This window comes from Tachyglossus aculeatus, unplaced genomic scaffold (assembly GCF_015852505.1).
Source record: "Tachyglossus aculeatus isolate mTacAcu1 unplaced genomic scaffold, mTacAcu1.pri scaffold_96_arrow_ctg1, whole genome shotgun sequence".
Taxonomy (NCBI): domain Eukaryota; kingdom Metazoa; phylum Chordata; class Mammalia; order Monotremata; family Tachyglossidae; genus Tachyglossus; species Tachyglossus aculeatus.
In genome coordinates this window covers 321,137-337,766 of record NW_024045099.1, presented here as the reverse complement: position 1 = coordinate 337,766, position 16,630 = coordinate 321,137, and the positions used below count along the sequence as shown (strand labels likewise).

General features: G+C 41.9%; 2 pseudogenes; both read right to left on the bottom strand.

The window, feature by feature from the left end:
• Positions 1–4,735: 4,735 nt before the first annotated feature.
• Positions 4,736–5,781, bottom strand: LOC119924321 (annotated as a pseudogene).
• Positions 5,782–12,111: 6,330 nt separating this feature from the next.
• LOC119924331 lies at positions 12,112–13,065 on the bottom strand (annotated as a pseudogene).
• Positions 13,066–16,630: the final 3,565 nt, after the last annotated feature.

Sequence of the window (16,630 nt, the reverse complement as noted above, 5' to 3'; positions counted from 1 at the left end):
TCGACCGCCCTCCAGCCACTAGCCTAACAACAGCTCTGTCCAGTCACGAAGGGTTTGCTCTGGCTCGCCCCCAGCCACCCATTGCCAACCATCGCTGGCTGCAGATATGGCCTTGAGGTTGCCTCCGAGCCTTGCAGGTGCAAGCTTGTTTTTCTTGCCCTGGTCTCTTTATCTCCTGTTGTTGAGTCTGTTTGGCCTTGAGCCGTTGGGTACGGTTTGTGTGCACATACTGCCTGTCTCATCGCCTTCCCCCGCTCCCTACGCTTGGTGACCTCATTCGCTCCCACGGCTTCAACTATCATCTCTACGCTGATGACACCCAGATCTACATCTCTGCCCCTGCTCTCTCCCCCTCTCTCCAGGCTCGCATCTCCTCCTGCCTTCAGGACATCTCCATCTGGATGTCTGCACGCCACCTAAAGCTCAACATGTCCAAGACTGAACTCCTTGTCTTCCCTCTCAAACCTTGTCCTCTCCCTGACTTTCCCATCTCTGTTGACGGCACTACCATCCTTCCCGTCTCACAAGCGCGCAACCTTGGTGTCATCCTCGACTCCGCTCTCTCATTCACCCCTCACATCCAAGCCGTCACCAAAACCTGCCGGTCTCAGCTCCGAAACATTGCCAAGATCCACCCTTTCCTCTCCATCCAAACTGCTACCCTGCTCGTTCAAGCTCTCATCCTATCCCGTCTGGACTACTGCATCAGCCTTCTCTCTGATCTCCCATCCTCGTGTCTCTCTCCACTTTAATGCATACTTCATGCTGCTGCCCAGATTATCTTTGTCCAGAAACGCTCTGGGCATATTACTCCCCTCCTCAAAAATCTCCAGTGGCTACCAATCAATCTGCGCATCAGGCAGAAACTCCTCACCCTGGGCTTCAAGGCTCTCCATCACCTCGCCCCCTCCTACCTCACCTCCCTTCTCTCCTTCTACAGCCCAGCCCACACCCTTCACTCCTCTGCCACTAATCTCCTCACTGTACCTCGTTCTCGCCTGTCCCGCCATCGACCCCCGGCCCACATCATCCTCCGGGCCCGGAATGTCCTCCCTCTGCCCATCCGCCGAGCTAGCACTCTTCCTCCCTTCAAGGCCCTGCTGAGAGCTCACCTCCTCCAGGAGGCCTTCCCAGACTGAGCCCCTTCCTTCCTCTCCCCCTCGTCCCCCTCTCCATCTCCCCATTTTACCTCCTTCCCTTCCCCACAGCACCTGTATATATGTATATATGTTTGTACAGATTTATTACTCTATTTATTTATTTATTTTACTTGTACATAGCTATTCTATTTGTTTTATTTTGTTAGTATGTTTGGTTTTGTTCTCTGTCTCCCCCTTTTAGACTGTGAGCCCACTGTTCGGTAGGGACTGTCTCTATATGTTGCCAATTTGTACTTCCCAAGCACTTAGTACAGTGCTCTGCACATAGTAAGCGCTCAGTAAATACGATTGATGATGATGATCTTCAAGTCCATAAATGATAAAAGTGTTTGGCAACATACTAATTGTTCATTAGAAACTGTATGGAATAACTGACTTCAACTATCTTTAAAAAATAACTTTCTATGTACACAAAAGGGACTACAATCCTGAGCCACTTTTAATAATTCCCCTGGGAATGGATTTTCATACTTAGTTATGTGTTGTGCAATTAACACATTTATTGATTTACAAACTTTGACTTTATTCCCCAAGTGACTGCTTTTACAGGGAAACACTGGTGAGTTGTCAAAGATGGTGTTACAGTCTGCTGCATCTGCAAATAAGCCTTGGGAAATTATTTGAGTGTTGATAGGAAAAAACATAAATATGTGATCAGGGTCTTAAAAAAAAGAAAAATGGCACTAGGATACCTGATATGCAGAAAATAAGCCAGGGAACCTAAAAGAAAGCACCCTTACCTCTCCTTATCAATTGATTTCCTTTGTTTTAGGGATAATTTTTAGTAGCAAACTCTTGAAAGAACTTGCAGCAGAGATTTGCCTGTGCTTAACCTAGTGATTTAGTGAACAATAGAAAGAAAATATTAGAGAGGAGAGGGAGTCGAGGTTATCCTAGAGGATAGAGCAGTTTGGGTAGGACAAAGATTTGGTGGGATAAAGACTAATTTTGTGGCCTAATAATTCTGTTTTTGGGAGTTAGGAAGGTGCATTAACTATCAGCAGAACATTTAATCAATAATTGCTGCTACACACCTATTTTTTTTCCTAGAAAACACATTTATCAAAGGCTCATTCACACATAGTATTCCTTCCAAAAGACAGTGCTCTGCACACGGTAAGTGCTCAATAAATGTGGTCGAATTTAGTTGCTTCCCTGCTAGGAATTAAAATGGTAGGGACCATCTCTATATCTTGCCGACTTGTACTTCCCAAGTGCTTAGCACAGTGCTCCGCACACAGTAAGCGCTCAGTAAATACGATTGAAAGAATGAACGAGTGAATGATATGGTGTAAGGAGTCTAAATGAAATGAGGGGGGTCACTGCCTTATAGCTTTCAAAATCTGTTGGGAGTTTACAATCTATTTGCTACAAAACCTAAAGCATTTGTAAATTTGAAACAAATTGGAAGCAATACTGATTTGTTACAGGTCTTAATGTGAATATTTATGGAGATCAAAGCTGGATAAAGAATAGGGCTTCTCGGGGAGAGGTCAAGAAACTACAAGACATAAATACCCCATGTGGGACAGGGACGGGTCCAACACAATTTGCTTGTATCCACCCCAGTGCTTAGTATAGTGTCTAGCACATACTAAGCACTTAACAAATACCTTCATTATGATTATTGTTATTATTATTATAAAGACAGAAAGAATCAGAACAGAAGAGAGACTCAATCCATCAACCAATTAATAGAGAGATTGAGGAAGGCAGAGAAATAGAGGTGGATAAAGAAACAGAGTAAATCTATTAATCTGAGAAGAAGTGTGGCTCAGTGGAAAGAGCTCGGGCTTTGGAGTCAGAGGTCACGAGTTCTAATCCCAGCTATGCCACTTATTGGTTGTGTGACTTTGGGCAAGTCATTTAAATTCTCTGTGCCTCAGTTACCTAATCTGTAAAATGGGGATTAAGATTGTGAGCCCCATGTGGGACAACTTGATCACCCTGTATCCCTCCAGCGCTTAGAACAGTGTTGTGCACATACTAAGCGCTTAACAAATACCATCATTATTATTAATCAATCCAAGTATTTATTGAGTGCCTATTATGTGCAAAGTACTTTTCTCAGCACAAGGAAGAGTAGAATAGAATTAGTAGACATCATCCATTTCTCAAGGATCTTAAAGTCCAGATGAGGAGACAGTCACTGGAATACATTAAAGTTAGGCAGTAAGAAATAAAATGAGACAGGAATAGATAAAAACACTTGGGAACAGTCATTGAGAAAGAACTGGGGACAGAGAAAGACAGTGCAGTGGCTACTGGCAAAGTCACACACATACACAAAGTTGCCTATAAAGGCACACATAGTGATAGACAGTCACCAACTCTCATCTAGACACTCTTCAATAGTTGACATCAACCTTCTTCCATTACTGTCATCAGCCGTCTTCCATTTCCATTGCCCCATCTGTCATGGCGATAGTTGCTGGGGCTGCTTGCTCCCTCTAGGTCCCTGGCATGGCTGCCTTGCACACAGAAAAGGCAGTTCAAGAAACCTCTAGGAAACAGCCGGCAGATTTGGTCATGATAGATGTGCTTGGGGCACATATAAAGTGTTTATTATATTGTTATATTGCACTCTCCCAAGTGCCTAGCACAATGCTCTACACACAGTAAGTGCCCAATAAGTCCAATTGATTGATTGATTGTTTGGGGCAGCCATGGCAGGAACAGGAAAGGAAGAGTAAGGCAATGCAATGACAATGAAAGGAAAGAGGAAAGGTAAGAAGGAGGAGACGAAGTGGGTGAGTAGTATTGGCTATCTCTTCTTTACTTACCTGCTACTATTGCTGTCTCCAATGATGTTGTTTTCATGCCCCCTCTCCTGACTTTGAGCTGAGAGAGATGAAACAAGTAGTCCATACTATCACTTTGGGCTCAGGAGACCAGGACTCAAAAATTTGTGACCATCCCATCTGCCATGGTACAAAAGGTCACCTTAGTCTTTATTGTTTATGATACTTTGTTAATCAATCAATCGTATTAATTGAGTGCTTACTGTGTGCAGAGCACTGTACTAAGCGCTTGGGGAGTACAAGTTGGCGACATATAGAGACAGTCCCTACCCAACAGTGGGCTCACAGTCTAAAAACACATCGAGTCCATCAAATCAGCCCCACCACCCACTCGGAGCTGGCCACACAGCAAGTCTGAGATCCCCAATCATCTTGTTGTCGACATTCACTCTCTCCATTACCTAACACCCAGGACCGAGTGCCCGAACCCGCCTTCTCTTACTTCCTGCCCAGGTGGTACTTTTGGCTGCAATGACCCCGCTGGGACAGAGCAGGAACAATGGAACATAGCTCTCACTATGTTGCAGGCACTGCACTAAGCAATAAGCTAGATACAAGGTTATTGGTTTGGACACAGCTCCTGTCACACATGGGGCTCCAAGTTTCACACAGGAAGGAGGAGGATTTAATACCCATTTTATGGATGAGGTGACTGAGGCATAGAGAAATTAAGTGACTTGCCAAAGGCCAAAGAGCAGACAGGGGGTCGAGCTGACATTAGAACCTGGGTTTGCTGACTTACAGGCACAAGCTCTTTCCATTAGGCAACACTTCTTATTTAGTGAATTGCACTCGTAGTGTCATACAACTTATTATTCCTATTTTCTTCTTTAAGGCACCTTTTACCTCCTGATTTCTCAAGCTATAGATCAAGGGATTAGCATGGATCACAGTGGTGTAGAACATGGAAGCAATTTTATCAGTGTCCAGTGAATGATTTGATTTGGGCTGTAAATACATGAAGATGATGGTCCCATAAAATATGGCAACAGATGTTAAATGGGAGGTGCAGATGGTACTTCTCAAGCACTTACTTGATGGTACTGCTCTGCATACGGTAAGCGCTCAATAAATATGATTGAATGAATGAATGAATGAATGAATGAAAAGGCTTTATGTCTCCCTTCAGAAGAGTGGATCCTTACGATGGCCGAGAGAATAAAAATGTAAGAGATGAGGACAATCAGAAGCGAGCCAAGCGTATTAAAACAAGCAAATGTAAAAATCAGCTTCTCTTTGATGTGGGTGTCAGAGCAAGACAATGCTAACAAGGGGATCTCATCACAATAGAAATGATTAATGACATTGGAGTCACAGTAGGAGAAATGATATGTCAGAAATGTGTGAAAAAATCCAACCAAAAATCAGTACAGGTAAGTACCAGCTACCAGTTGGGTGCACAGTTTCCAAGACACCACAGTCATATAAAGAAGAGGTTGGCAGAATGCCACATAACGGTCATATGCCACCCATGCCAGCAGAAAAAGTTATACACCTATAAAAGTGATGAAGCAACATACCTGAATAGCACAGGCTAAGAAGGAAATGTTTTTCAACTCTACAACCAAATCGACCAGCATGCTGAGAGTGATGGAGGAGGTATAACAGAAGTCAACAAAGGCTAAATGGCTTAGGAAAAAGTACATAGGAGTGTGAAGTCGAGGGCTGAGCCCAATTAATCCACTCAGTCCTAGATTCCCCATGACACTGAGTGCATAGATCAATAGAAAAAGCACAAAAAGGATGACCCTCATCTGTATGCTATCTGTGAGACCCGCCAGAATGAACTCCATTGCTCCAGAATAGTTACCTTGCCCCATGAGATCCTCCAGATTTCCCAGACCTTAACCCAAGAGGTGGTATTTTATTAACGAAGCAAGAGTTAGGAGGTGTGTGATTCTCTCAGGCCAACGGAATAACATTTAGAACAACATAACAAAATAACATTTAGTTTAAAGTAAACTTCCCCCTCCCAATATATTTGTAGACAGTCAACCACCAAAGCATCTACTTGTAGTAATAGTAGAAGCAGTAGTACCATTTATTGATACAGAGAAGTAGTGTGGCTCAGTGGAAAGAGCACGGGCTTGAGAGTCAGAGGCCATGGGTTCTAATCCTGGCTCCACCACTAGTCTGCTGTGTGACTTTGGACAAGTCACTTAACTTCTCTGTTACCTCATGAGTTACCTCATCTGTAAAATGGGGATTAAGACTGTGAGCCCCACGTGGGACAACCTGATCACTTTGTATCCCCCAGGATTTAGAACAGTGTTTCGTACATAGTAAGCACTGAACAAATGCTATTATTATTATTACTATTACTATTATTATTATTATTATTCATTGAGTGATCATTTGGTGTGATGTACTGTTTAGGGACTTGGCGAGGACGGAATAAAGAATTTTAGAAGAAGTAACAGACCTTCTGATCCAGAAAATTAGGGATATTGATTATCTTCAGGTCATTAGTAATCTTCCAAGTGCGAGAGTGAACTCGTCGAAACTTACTTGAACAGGTAAATGTTTTCTTCTCATTTACAGGTTAGCACAAAGTAGTTTGTGTCCGTTGGTTGGTGCAGCCTTGCTAAGGATAGGGATTTCATTAGTTCCCAAATATTCTTCAGAAACTCCGGCAACTTTATAATGAGATGAACTCCTTCTCCTGGGAAATTATGTCAAGACTTCATTTTGTGGATGGAAAAGAAACCATTTACCTTGGAGAGAAGTATAAACAAATTTCACCAGAGGAACTGTGAAGATGAAAGGCTTATTACTGAAGAGTTCTTGAGCCTGCCAAGGCACTGAACTACAGCCATAAGCCCCGAGTGGAAAGTCACTCATACCCCCTCACCTCCTCCTCTAGCCTCCATCTGAAGCAGGTATGTTCCTGCTACAGACCCCTCCTCTAACCTCCGTTTGAAGCAGGAGAGTGCCTGCTACAATTGGAGAATCATCCCTGGGCAAAATGGCTTGCACAGTCTGCTGCTCCACTTCCTTCCAAGATGGCTCTTAAATCTCAGGGAGCCAGCTCACTGGAAAATGAGCCCGACATCGAATTGTTAGTAATACACATAGTTTCTCCTCTGACACTCCATGTGAGAGATGTAGGAATTCTTGGGGTAACTCCCCAAGCTGGGTAAGGTGGAAAAATCCATTATTGCCTTTTATTCACATCTATAGGAATCTCCTTTTGCAGTCTCAAGCCACCCCATTTTCCCCTTAGGCACAGAGGGTTATCAGGCTCAACATTGTTTTTCATGTTGGGTCTTTTTCTCTTCAGTTTTCAAGTAAGCTTTTCATGGGAAATATTTGTGGAGTCAGTAGTGGACGTGAGCAGGGATGAGGATGATTTTGAAGTTCCCCAAAATACTAGACAGAAACCACCTTTTAAAAATCATCACCAATGAAAGAGGACTGGATGTGTAGCTACTGGATTTGTAGCTCTGTGCACAGGAAATTGTAATCATAATTTAATTCCTTCCTTTGATTAACCTATTTATAAATATTCTTCTGTATCTCTTCCATTGGAGTGTGAACAGTTGAGTAGGGAATCTGTCACTTTTCTGTTTTTCATTTCCTAGGCGCTTAGGAGAGGACATTGCATCCAGTGGGCACTCAGTAAATATTACTGCAATGGCTACTACTATGATTTGAGAACCAAGTAAGATTTTCCTGGCTTATTAACAATAATAATAATGATAGTATTTGTTAAGCACTTACTATGTTTCAAGCACTGTTTGAAGCACTGGGGTAGGTATACACTAATCAAGTTGGACACAGTCCCTGTCTCACATGGGGCTCACAGTCTTAATCCCCATTTTACAGATGAGGTAACTGAGACACAGAGAACTTAAATGACTTGCACAAGGTCACGCAGCAGACAAGTGGCAGAGCTGAGATTAGCACTCAGGTCCTTCTGTATAAACAAGAGTTGTTTCGTCAACTGCAACAGAGAAAGTAAAGTGCTCTGGTACAGTGCTCTGCACACAGTATGCGCTCAATAAATATGATTGAATTGAATTGAATTCATTTCTGATTCCCAGGTCAATGCTCTATCCACGAGGCCATGCCCTTTCCCACAAGCAACATCTGAAGAGGACTGCTTAAGCTTTTCTCCTGAATGGCCCCCTTTGCTAGGGTTTTGGCTTATCCTTATGCAAAGGAAAGGTTGAGATCCTTATAAATCCTTATTCTATCAATCTGGTATAAGAAGACTGAAATCTCACGACAAGAATGCTCGCAAGAATGTCACCTTTTCTTGTGGATAGTAGACTCCTCACTTTTCTTGGCAAGTCGCAGAATTTGTAGTTAGGGTCATTTTCAGAGGAGGAATGTGTAAACTCATTGGGGGCAGGGAATGTGTCTGTTTATTGTATTGTACTCTGCCAGGCACTTAGTACAGTGCTCTGCACACAGTAAGCACTCAATAAGTATGATTGAAATAAAAGTGAGGAATTGTCAGGTAGCCTCATAGTTATTATTATTATTAACATTATGGTATTTGTTAAGCACTTACTATGCGCAAGCACTGTTATAAGCTCTGGTTGGCACATTGACCAAAAAATGTTTAAATTTTTGTCATTTGTCATTTTTGTAATCACTGCCATATTTTGCTAGCATGACTATAAATCTCTAGACGGTAAGCTCGATGTGGTCAGAGAATGTGTCTGCCAACTCTGTTTTATTGTACTCTTCCAGTGTTTAGTACAGTGCTCAGCACATAGTAAGGGCTCAATAAATGCCATTGATTGATTGATTGATTCAAGCTAGTTACTTTCTCTGTTGCGGATGATGAAATAATTCTTGTTTACACATAACACCCTCCTTTGTAGCTTAACTATTTAAGGCAGAAGCCAGATATTGTGCCATCTCAATTATATCATTATGGATATTAATTACCAGGAAATCACACAAATTCAGTAAAGCCTAACATACCTCAGTACTGGAAGTTATGAAATCTCCAAAATCATCAGTCCCTAGCAGAAGTCCTTCCCCATACTTCTTTAACTCTTTCACTCTTATCTGGATAATTTAGAGGGCAATTCCTTTAGGAAGGCAGTCGGTTTTTAACCATTACTTCAAAGCATAGGTTACATTATGGAAAAATGAGCAAACCAGTTTCTTCTTCTTTCAAATACTCCTGATAAAAATGCAGATTACACGGGATAAACTATATATTGAAATATATTCTGCTTGGAATATGGTTCCTGAAAGACTCATCAGAGAATGTGTAAAGTAAACAGTGCATAACCCAGAAGCATACCTTAATAAGGATTTTAAATAGCATATCCCAGTGGGCCAAGAGTCACAAAGACATTTGAAAGTGGAAACTGAGGAATTGCAAGCTCTTCTCTGTATTGTAAGCTCATAATTGGGAGGGAATATGACTGCTAATTTATCTTGTGCCCTGCAAATAGTAAATGCTCAATAAATACCATTGATTGATTGATTATGTGGTAAAAATCAATCAGTAGTATTTAACGAGTGCTTAGTGTGCATAGGGCACTGTATTAAGCATTTGGGTGAATACCATAGAGTACCACAGGCTGCCTTCCCTGAAAGGGCTTTAAACAGCTTTCAAAATGAAATGTCACCACAGGTAGGAAAGAATAAAACCAAAGAAGGTGATGAAAGATTACTGCAGCAGGGCACCCCTTCCTACTCCTGCCTCAACCCAAGTGGACCTCTTCTTTATGCTGCATGCTTGGGGTTTTGCAAAGGTTCTGAGGCCATATGTAGTACACTGCATCTGTGGAAGGTAGACTGGGTAAAAATAATGATAATAATTATGGTATCAAGCTCTTACTATGTGACAATCACTGTCCTACGCACTGTGGTAGATAAAAGGTAATCAGGTTAGACACAGTCCCTAACCCATATGGGGATCATAGCCTTAATTCCCAGTTTACAGATAAGGTAACTGAGGGACAGAAAAGATCCAATCTAATCCAATTAGAGCCCAGGGCCTTCTGACTCCTAGGCCTGTACTTTATCCATTAGGTCCTGCTGCTTCTTTAGCTGCCCCATATACCCCCACCCCCACCCCCTCACATACTCCACAGCCCCTTATGCAATTGAAAGAGTTGATTATGACTTGACAATAAAACTGTCTATTAAACCCTTAATATGTGTCAACCACTCTTCTCAAAAGGTAATCACTTCAGATAAAGTTTCTGCCCCATGTGGAACTCACACTCTAAGAGAGAAAGACAGTTTTCATTTAGTAAGAATTTTCTACTGCTGAAAATTTTGTTACTATGATTTTAAGAGAATTATTTCTTATTAGAAAATCCTTTCTGAATTGCTAGTTATTGGAAAGTTGCTCTTTTCTATACTCAGCATTTTAAAGTCATTTTTAGTAACAGCAACTCTATCAAAATTCTCTCTTATCTTTTCCATGTAGGGGATATAAGCAAATTCAGGGTGCTTAATTTTATAAGGAGTTGTCATTAAGATCCAATCTTGTTCACTTGCTTTGAGATTCTGAAAAGTAATTCAATTGAATTTCATTTGAATTTCATCTTATAGAAATTGAATTTCATTTCCAACGTTTAATGTGGTGTCTTTCAAAGCCTATTATTGCTTGGGATTAGTGAATGTTAAGTAGGTATATCAAATATCACAAACTCTTCTTGTTTCAGTGTTCCTGGTTGACAAATTTTATTACAATTCATAAGCAAACATTTTGAACATAAAACTTCCTAGGAAAATTCTAATGCCTTGACTAGTTCCTATATTATATATATTTATATATTAGTACAGTGCCAAGCGCTTAGTACAGTGTTCTGCACACAGTAAGCGCTCAATAAATACGATTGATTGATTGATTGATATACTCCATTGTGATTTGGTTTAAAATATTTTAATATTAATGTTTTTGTCTGTTTCTCTTTTTTTCCCACCATTGGAAAAATTTCAAGTCAATTCACCTGTGCTGTATTTGACCAGAATTTTTTTTCGCAGCCCTGAATTTCTGGTCCAATCATCATCATCATCATCATCATCATCATCATCATCATCATCATCATCATCATGATGCTTGCTAAGCATATACTATATGCTAAACACTGTAATAAGTGCTGAAGTAGATGCAAGATAATCAGGTCCCACAGAGAGCTCATAGTCTAAGTAGGAAGGAGTAGAATTTATCCCCATTTTACAGATGAGGCAACTGAAGCCTAGAGAAGTGAAGTGACTTGGTCAAGGTCACACAGCAGACAAGTGGCAGAACTCGGGGCCTTTTGATTCCAGACCTGTCTTCTTTCCACTAGGCCATGCTGCTTCTCATGCTGGTCTACCCACCTACCCTAAATGGACATACAAATGGATTAATTTAAGGACGGATAACATAGTGCAATTGTCCCAGACGTTGGAGCCAATGTAGATGTTGGCTTCCAGAAGTATCCCAGACTGCCCTGCCTGTAGGGTAAGAGACATTGGTCAATTCATAAGTCACAGGAGCAAGATGACTTTTCCCAAGGAAACTGCACTGGGGTTACTGATAATGGTGATCTTTATTAAGAATTTATTATGAGTCAAGCCCTGGGGCAGATACAGAAAAATCAGATTGTACACAGTCCCTTCTCACCTGGAGCTCACAGTCTAAGGGGGAAGGAAAACAAGTATTTAATCCCTATTTTATCCCTATGTTACAGATGAGGAAACTGAGGCATAAAGAAGTAAAGTGACTTGCCCAAGGTTAAATAACAGGTAAGGAGTGGAGCTGGGACTAGAGCCTAGGTCTCGTAACTCCCATTCCTGTGCTCTTTCCACAAAGCTATGCTTATTCCTACCTTTTCCTAACAGTGTTAGGAAATTGGGCAGACTTCTGTCACTCCATTGTACCTCAAACTGAGGGAAATATGTCTGGGCAGAAGGCAGAAATTCAGAGCAGATTTAAATATTCTGCTTCGTGCTTGACTAGTGCCCAGGATGAGATAACGAAGCTTTATTTTCATGTCAAATATCTAATTGACTGGAACATTTGAAAATGACTGAAAACTCCTTTTGATGTGGTGCAAATTTCTGATCATGGTCCTTTTCTAATTCCCCAGCTTCATTATCTGATCTTTATATTAAAAGGAAACAGTCCAGAGATGTCTTCAACAGTATTCTGGTCTTATTATTAAAGTGTTTTTATTGAGCAGACTTTAGGATTTCAAGAGTTTGAAATGTAGGCAACAAGCAGTGAGAGTTCTTTCCAGGGCCTTCTTCACCTCCCGGTTTCTCAGACTGTAGATCATGGGGTTCAGCATAGGAAGCACCTGGGTGTAAAACACGGAGACAATTTAATCTGTTACGAATGAATGACTAGCTGGTGGCTGCGTGTACATAAAAATCAGAGTCCCGTAGAAAAGAGTCACCCCCACTAGGTGGGAACCACAAGTAGAGAAGACTTTGTGTCTGCCTTGGGCAGAACGGATCTTTAGGATGGTAGAGATGATGAAGATGTAGGAGATCAGGACAACCAGGAGGGAGAAAATCAAAAGGAAAGTAGAATCCCCCAAAATGAAATACTCTATGACATGAGTGTCAGAACAGGACAACGCCAGGATAGGTAGGATATCACAGTAGAAATGATCGATGACATTATCGCCACAGAAGGACAACCGAAATGTGAAGACAACCAAGAACAGGGCGACGGCCAAGCTATAGATGTAGGAAATGGCAAACAAAAGAGTGCAAACTTTCTCCGAGACGATGACCTTGTAGAGCAGAGGATTGCAGATTGCTACATAGCGGTCGTAAGCCATCGCAGACAGGAGGAAAATTTCGGTAATGATAAAAGTAATGAAACAACAAAATTGCATGGCACAGAGGTAGAAGGAAATAGATTTTCTCTCCTCCAGCAAATTGACAAGGAATTGGGGGCCCACAGCTGTGGAATGACCAACATCAACCAAAGCCAAGTGGCCAAGAAAAAAGTACATGGGAGTTTGAAGTCGAGAATCAGTCCTGGTCAGGAAGATGAGGCCCAGGTTCCCCACGACTGTGGTACAATAGATAAGCAGAAACACGACGAAGAGAGGGATCTGCAGCTCTGGAAGGTTTGTGAGCCCGGTGAGAATGAACTCACTCAGCTGGGAATGATTTCCCTCAGTCATGATTCCCAGGGTGGGTATCTGTAGCTGGAGAAAACAGAGCAGTCTAAGTATTATCCTTCACGTTTTAGCTCACATTCATTCAGGAAGGAGAGGTAAAAGGCATTTCTATAGAGCACCTGCAATTAATATTTTTTTTCACCTTAAAGAAAAGTTATTCTAGTCCCTTGACTGTGAGCTCATTGTGGACAGGGAATGTGTGTGTTTGTTTTTTGTATTGAACTCTCCCAAGTGTTTAGTACAGTGCTTTGCACAAAGGAAGTACTCAATAAATACGACTGAATGATTGAATAGTCCTTCTTGGATCTCGAACAGTTTGAGGTTCCACACCTTTTAATTTTCCCAGTTCTTTAGCAGGTTACTGTTAACATAAAACAAGTATAGAAAAAACTAATGAAGAGCTATCCCCACTCTGGTATACGATGTGGAAAAGATTAGGGACCTGCGGTCAACAAGTATCAGTGGTAGCATTCATTGAGTACCCATTTGGTGTGGTTCAGTGTACTAAATGCTTGGGAAGTACAGACAATAAAAGTGAAATGTTCCTTGCCCACAAAAAGCTTACATCCTACCGGGGGAAGCAAACTTAAAAATAAGTACAGAATATTTTTTATAATTTTGTGGGCTGTTTAAATTTATTCAAAAGAGAGCATTTCCTTTCTACTTTGATTAGGGCAGTTACGTCATACGCCTAATACGTGGTTCTCAAAATAAACAGAAACTTTCTTGGTGAAAAACCTCAACACATCAGATAATCAAGACTCTAAGTAATGACCTTGGCATTGAATAAATCCAAAGTTCATAACAGAATGAACATGCTTGTGTGAGTTCTTAGATGAGAATTCACCAAGAAGCATAGATTCAACTCCCTTCTCATGTCCAACAGTGACTCTCCCCTGCTTCAAATCCTTAGAGAAGCAGCTTGGCTCAGTGGAAAGAGCCCGGGCTTGGGAGTCAGAGGTCGTGGATTCTAATCCCGGCTCTGCCACTTGCCTGCTGTGTGACTTTGGGCAAGTCATTTATCTTCTCTATGCCTCAGTTACCTCATCTGTAAAATGGGGATTAAGACTGTCAGCCCTTCGAGGGACAACCTGATTACCTTGTATCTACACCAGCACTTAGAACAGTGCTTGGCACATAGTAAGAGCATAAGAAATACCAACATTATTATTATTATTGAAGGCACATCTCCTCCACGAGGCCTTTCCTGACTAAACCCTCATTTCCTCTTCTCCCACTACCTTCTGCATCACCCTATTCCCTTTATTCATCCCCCTTCCTAGCCCCACAGCACTTATGTACATATCTGTAATTCTGTAATTGAGAAGCAGCGTCGTTCAGTGGAAAGAGCACGGACTTAGGAGTCAGAGGTTGTGGGTTCTAATCCTGGGTTTGCCACTTATCAGCTGTGTGACTTCGGGCAAGTCACTAAACTTCTCTGTGCCTCAGTTACTTCATCTGTAAAATGGGGATTAAGATTGTGAGGCCCACATGGGATAACCTGATTACCTTGTATTTACCCCAGTGCTTAGAACAGTGCTTCGCGCACTCATTCAATCGTATTTATTGAGCTCTTACTGTGTGCAGAGCACTGTACTAAGCACTTAACAAATGTCATCATTATGATTATTAATTCCCTTATATTAACGTCCATCTCCATTTGCTCGTTCAAGCTCTCATCCTATCCTGTCTGGACTACTGCATCAGCCTTCTCCCTGATCTCCCATCCTCGTATCTCTCCCCACTTCAATCCATACTTCACGATGCTGCCCGGATTGTCTTTGTACAGAAACGCTCTGGGCATGTTACTCCCCTCCTCAAAAATCTCCAGTGGCTACCGATCAATCTGCGCATCAGGCAGAAACTCGTCACCCTCGGCTTCAAGGCTCTCCATCCCCTCGACCCCTCCTACCTCACCTCCCTTCTCTCCTTCTACAATCCAGCCCGCACCCTCTGCTCCTCTGCCGCTAATCTCCTCATCGTGCCTCGTTCTCACCTGTCCCGCCATCGACCCCCGGCCCACGTCATCCCTCGGGCCTGGAATGCCCTCCCTCTGCCCATCCGCCAAGCTAGCTCTCTTCCTCCCTTCAAGGTCCTACTGAGAGCTCACCTCCTCCAGGAGGCCTTCCCAGACTGAACCCCTTCCTTCCTCTCCCCCTCGTCCCCCTCTCCATCCTCCTCATCTTACCTCCTTCCCTTCCCCACAGCACCTGTATATATGTATATATGTTTGTACATATTTATTACTCTATTTATTTATTTATTTCACTTGTACCTATCTATTCTATTTATTTTATTTTGTTAGTATGTTTGGTTTTGTTCTCTCTCTCCCCCTTTTAAACTGTGAGCCCAGTGTTGGGTGGGGACTGTCTCTATATGTTGCCAGCATGTACTTCCCAAGCGCTTAATACAGTGCTCTGCATACAGTAGGCACTCAATAAATACAATTGATTGATTGATTGATTGATTGATTGATCTCCCCCTCTAGATTCTAAGCTCACTGTGAGTAGGGGTTGTGATGGTTTATCATTAGATTGTACTATCCTAAGTGCTTAGTACAGTGCTCTGCACAATGTAAGCATCTATAAATATGGTTGACTGACTGACAAACTCAGGTCTCAAGAGAAATTAGATCCTTAGATGAGTGTATATAAAGCACATGCAAAGGCCAGTCCATTTAGCTAACATTAGTGCTAATATGTGGGGAGAGCACAGATGTTTGGTATAGGTGGAGTGCTGGCCAGCCACTTTGGCAATCAGTTTCCTCATTGGGATACAGACAAGAATTGCCCTTTAGAGATTCTTGGGGGGATGGAGGGAAGTGAAGTTAGTGATCACATACCTCTTTAAAGAAATAGGTGGCATCAAGAAAGGGGACAGCAGTGGCTGCCCAGAAAAGCTTGCCAGAGATAGGTGAGCCCCAAGAACAGTGTTCCTTTTTATTGTCATGCCCTAGTGGAAAGAGAATGGGCCTGGAAGTCAGAGGATGTGGGTTCTATACCTGGCTCCACCACTTGTCTACGTATAACCTTGGGCAAGTTGCTTAACTTCTCTATACCTCAGTTACCTCATCTGTAAAATGAGGATTTAGACCATAAGCCACATGTAGGACAGGGACCGTGTCCAACCTGAGAATCTTGTATCTACCCCAGTGCTTAGAATAAACAATTCTTGGAACATTGTAAGCACTTAACACATACCACAATTATTATTATTATTATTATTATTATTGTTATTATTGTTATTATTATCAACCAAACATAGCTTTCGTGCTGGCCTCTGTCCACCTTTCCTCAACCATACGTATCTTGGGCTTGTGGATAAGGAACATGCCTATCATCTGTTATACTGAACTCTCCCAAGCACTTTGTACAATGCTGTGCACACAGCAGTCACTCTAGAAAAATACTTATTATTTTTATTAAACAGTTATGTTCTAGCACTGTGGTAAGCATCGCGGTAGGTACAGTACAGTCAGATCATACACAATCTCTTTTCCATATGGGGCTCACAGTCTATGAAAGGAGGAGGGAAAATAGGCATTTTATTCCCATTTTATAGAAGAGGA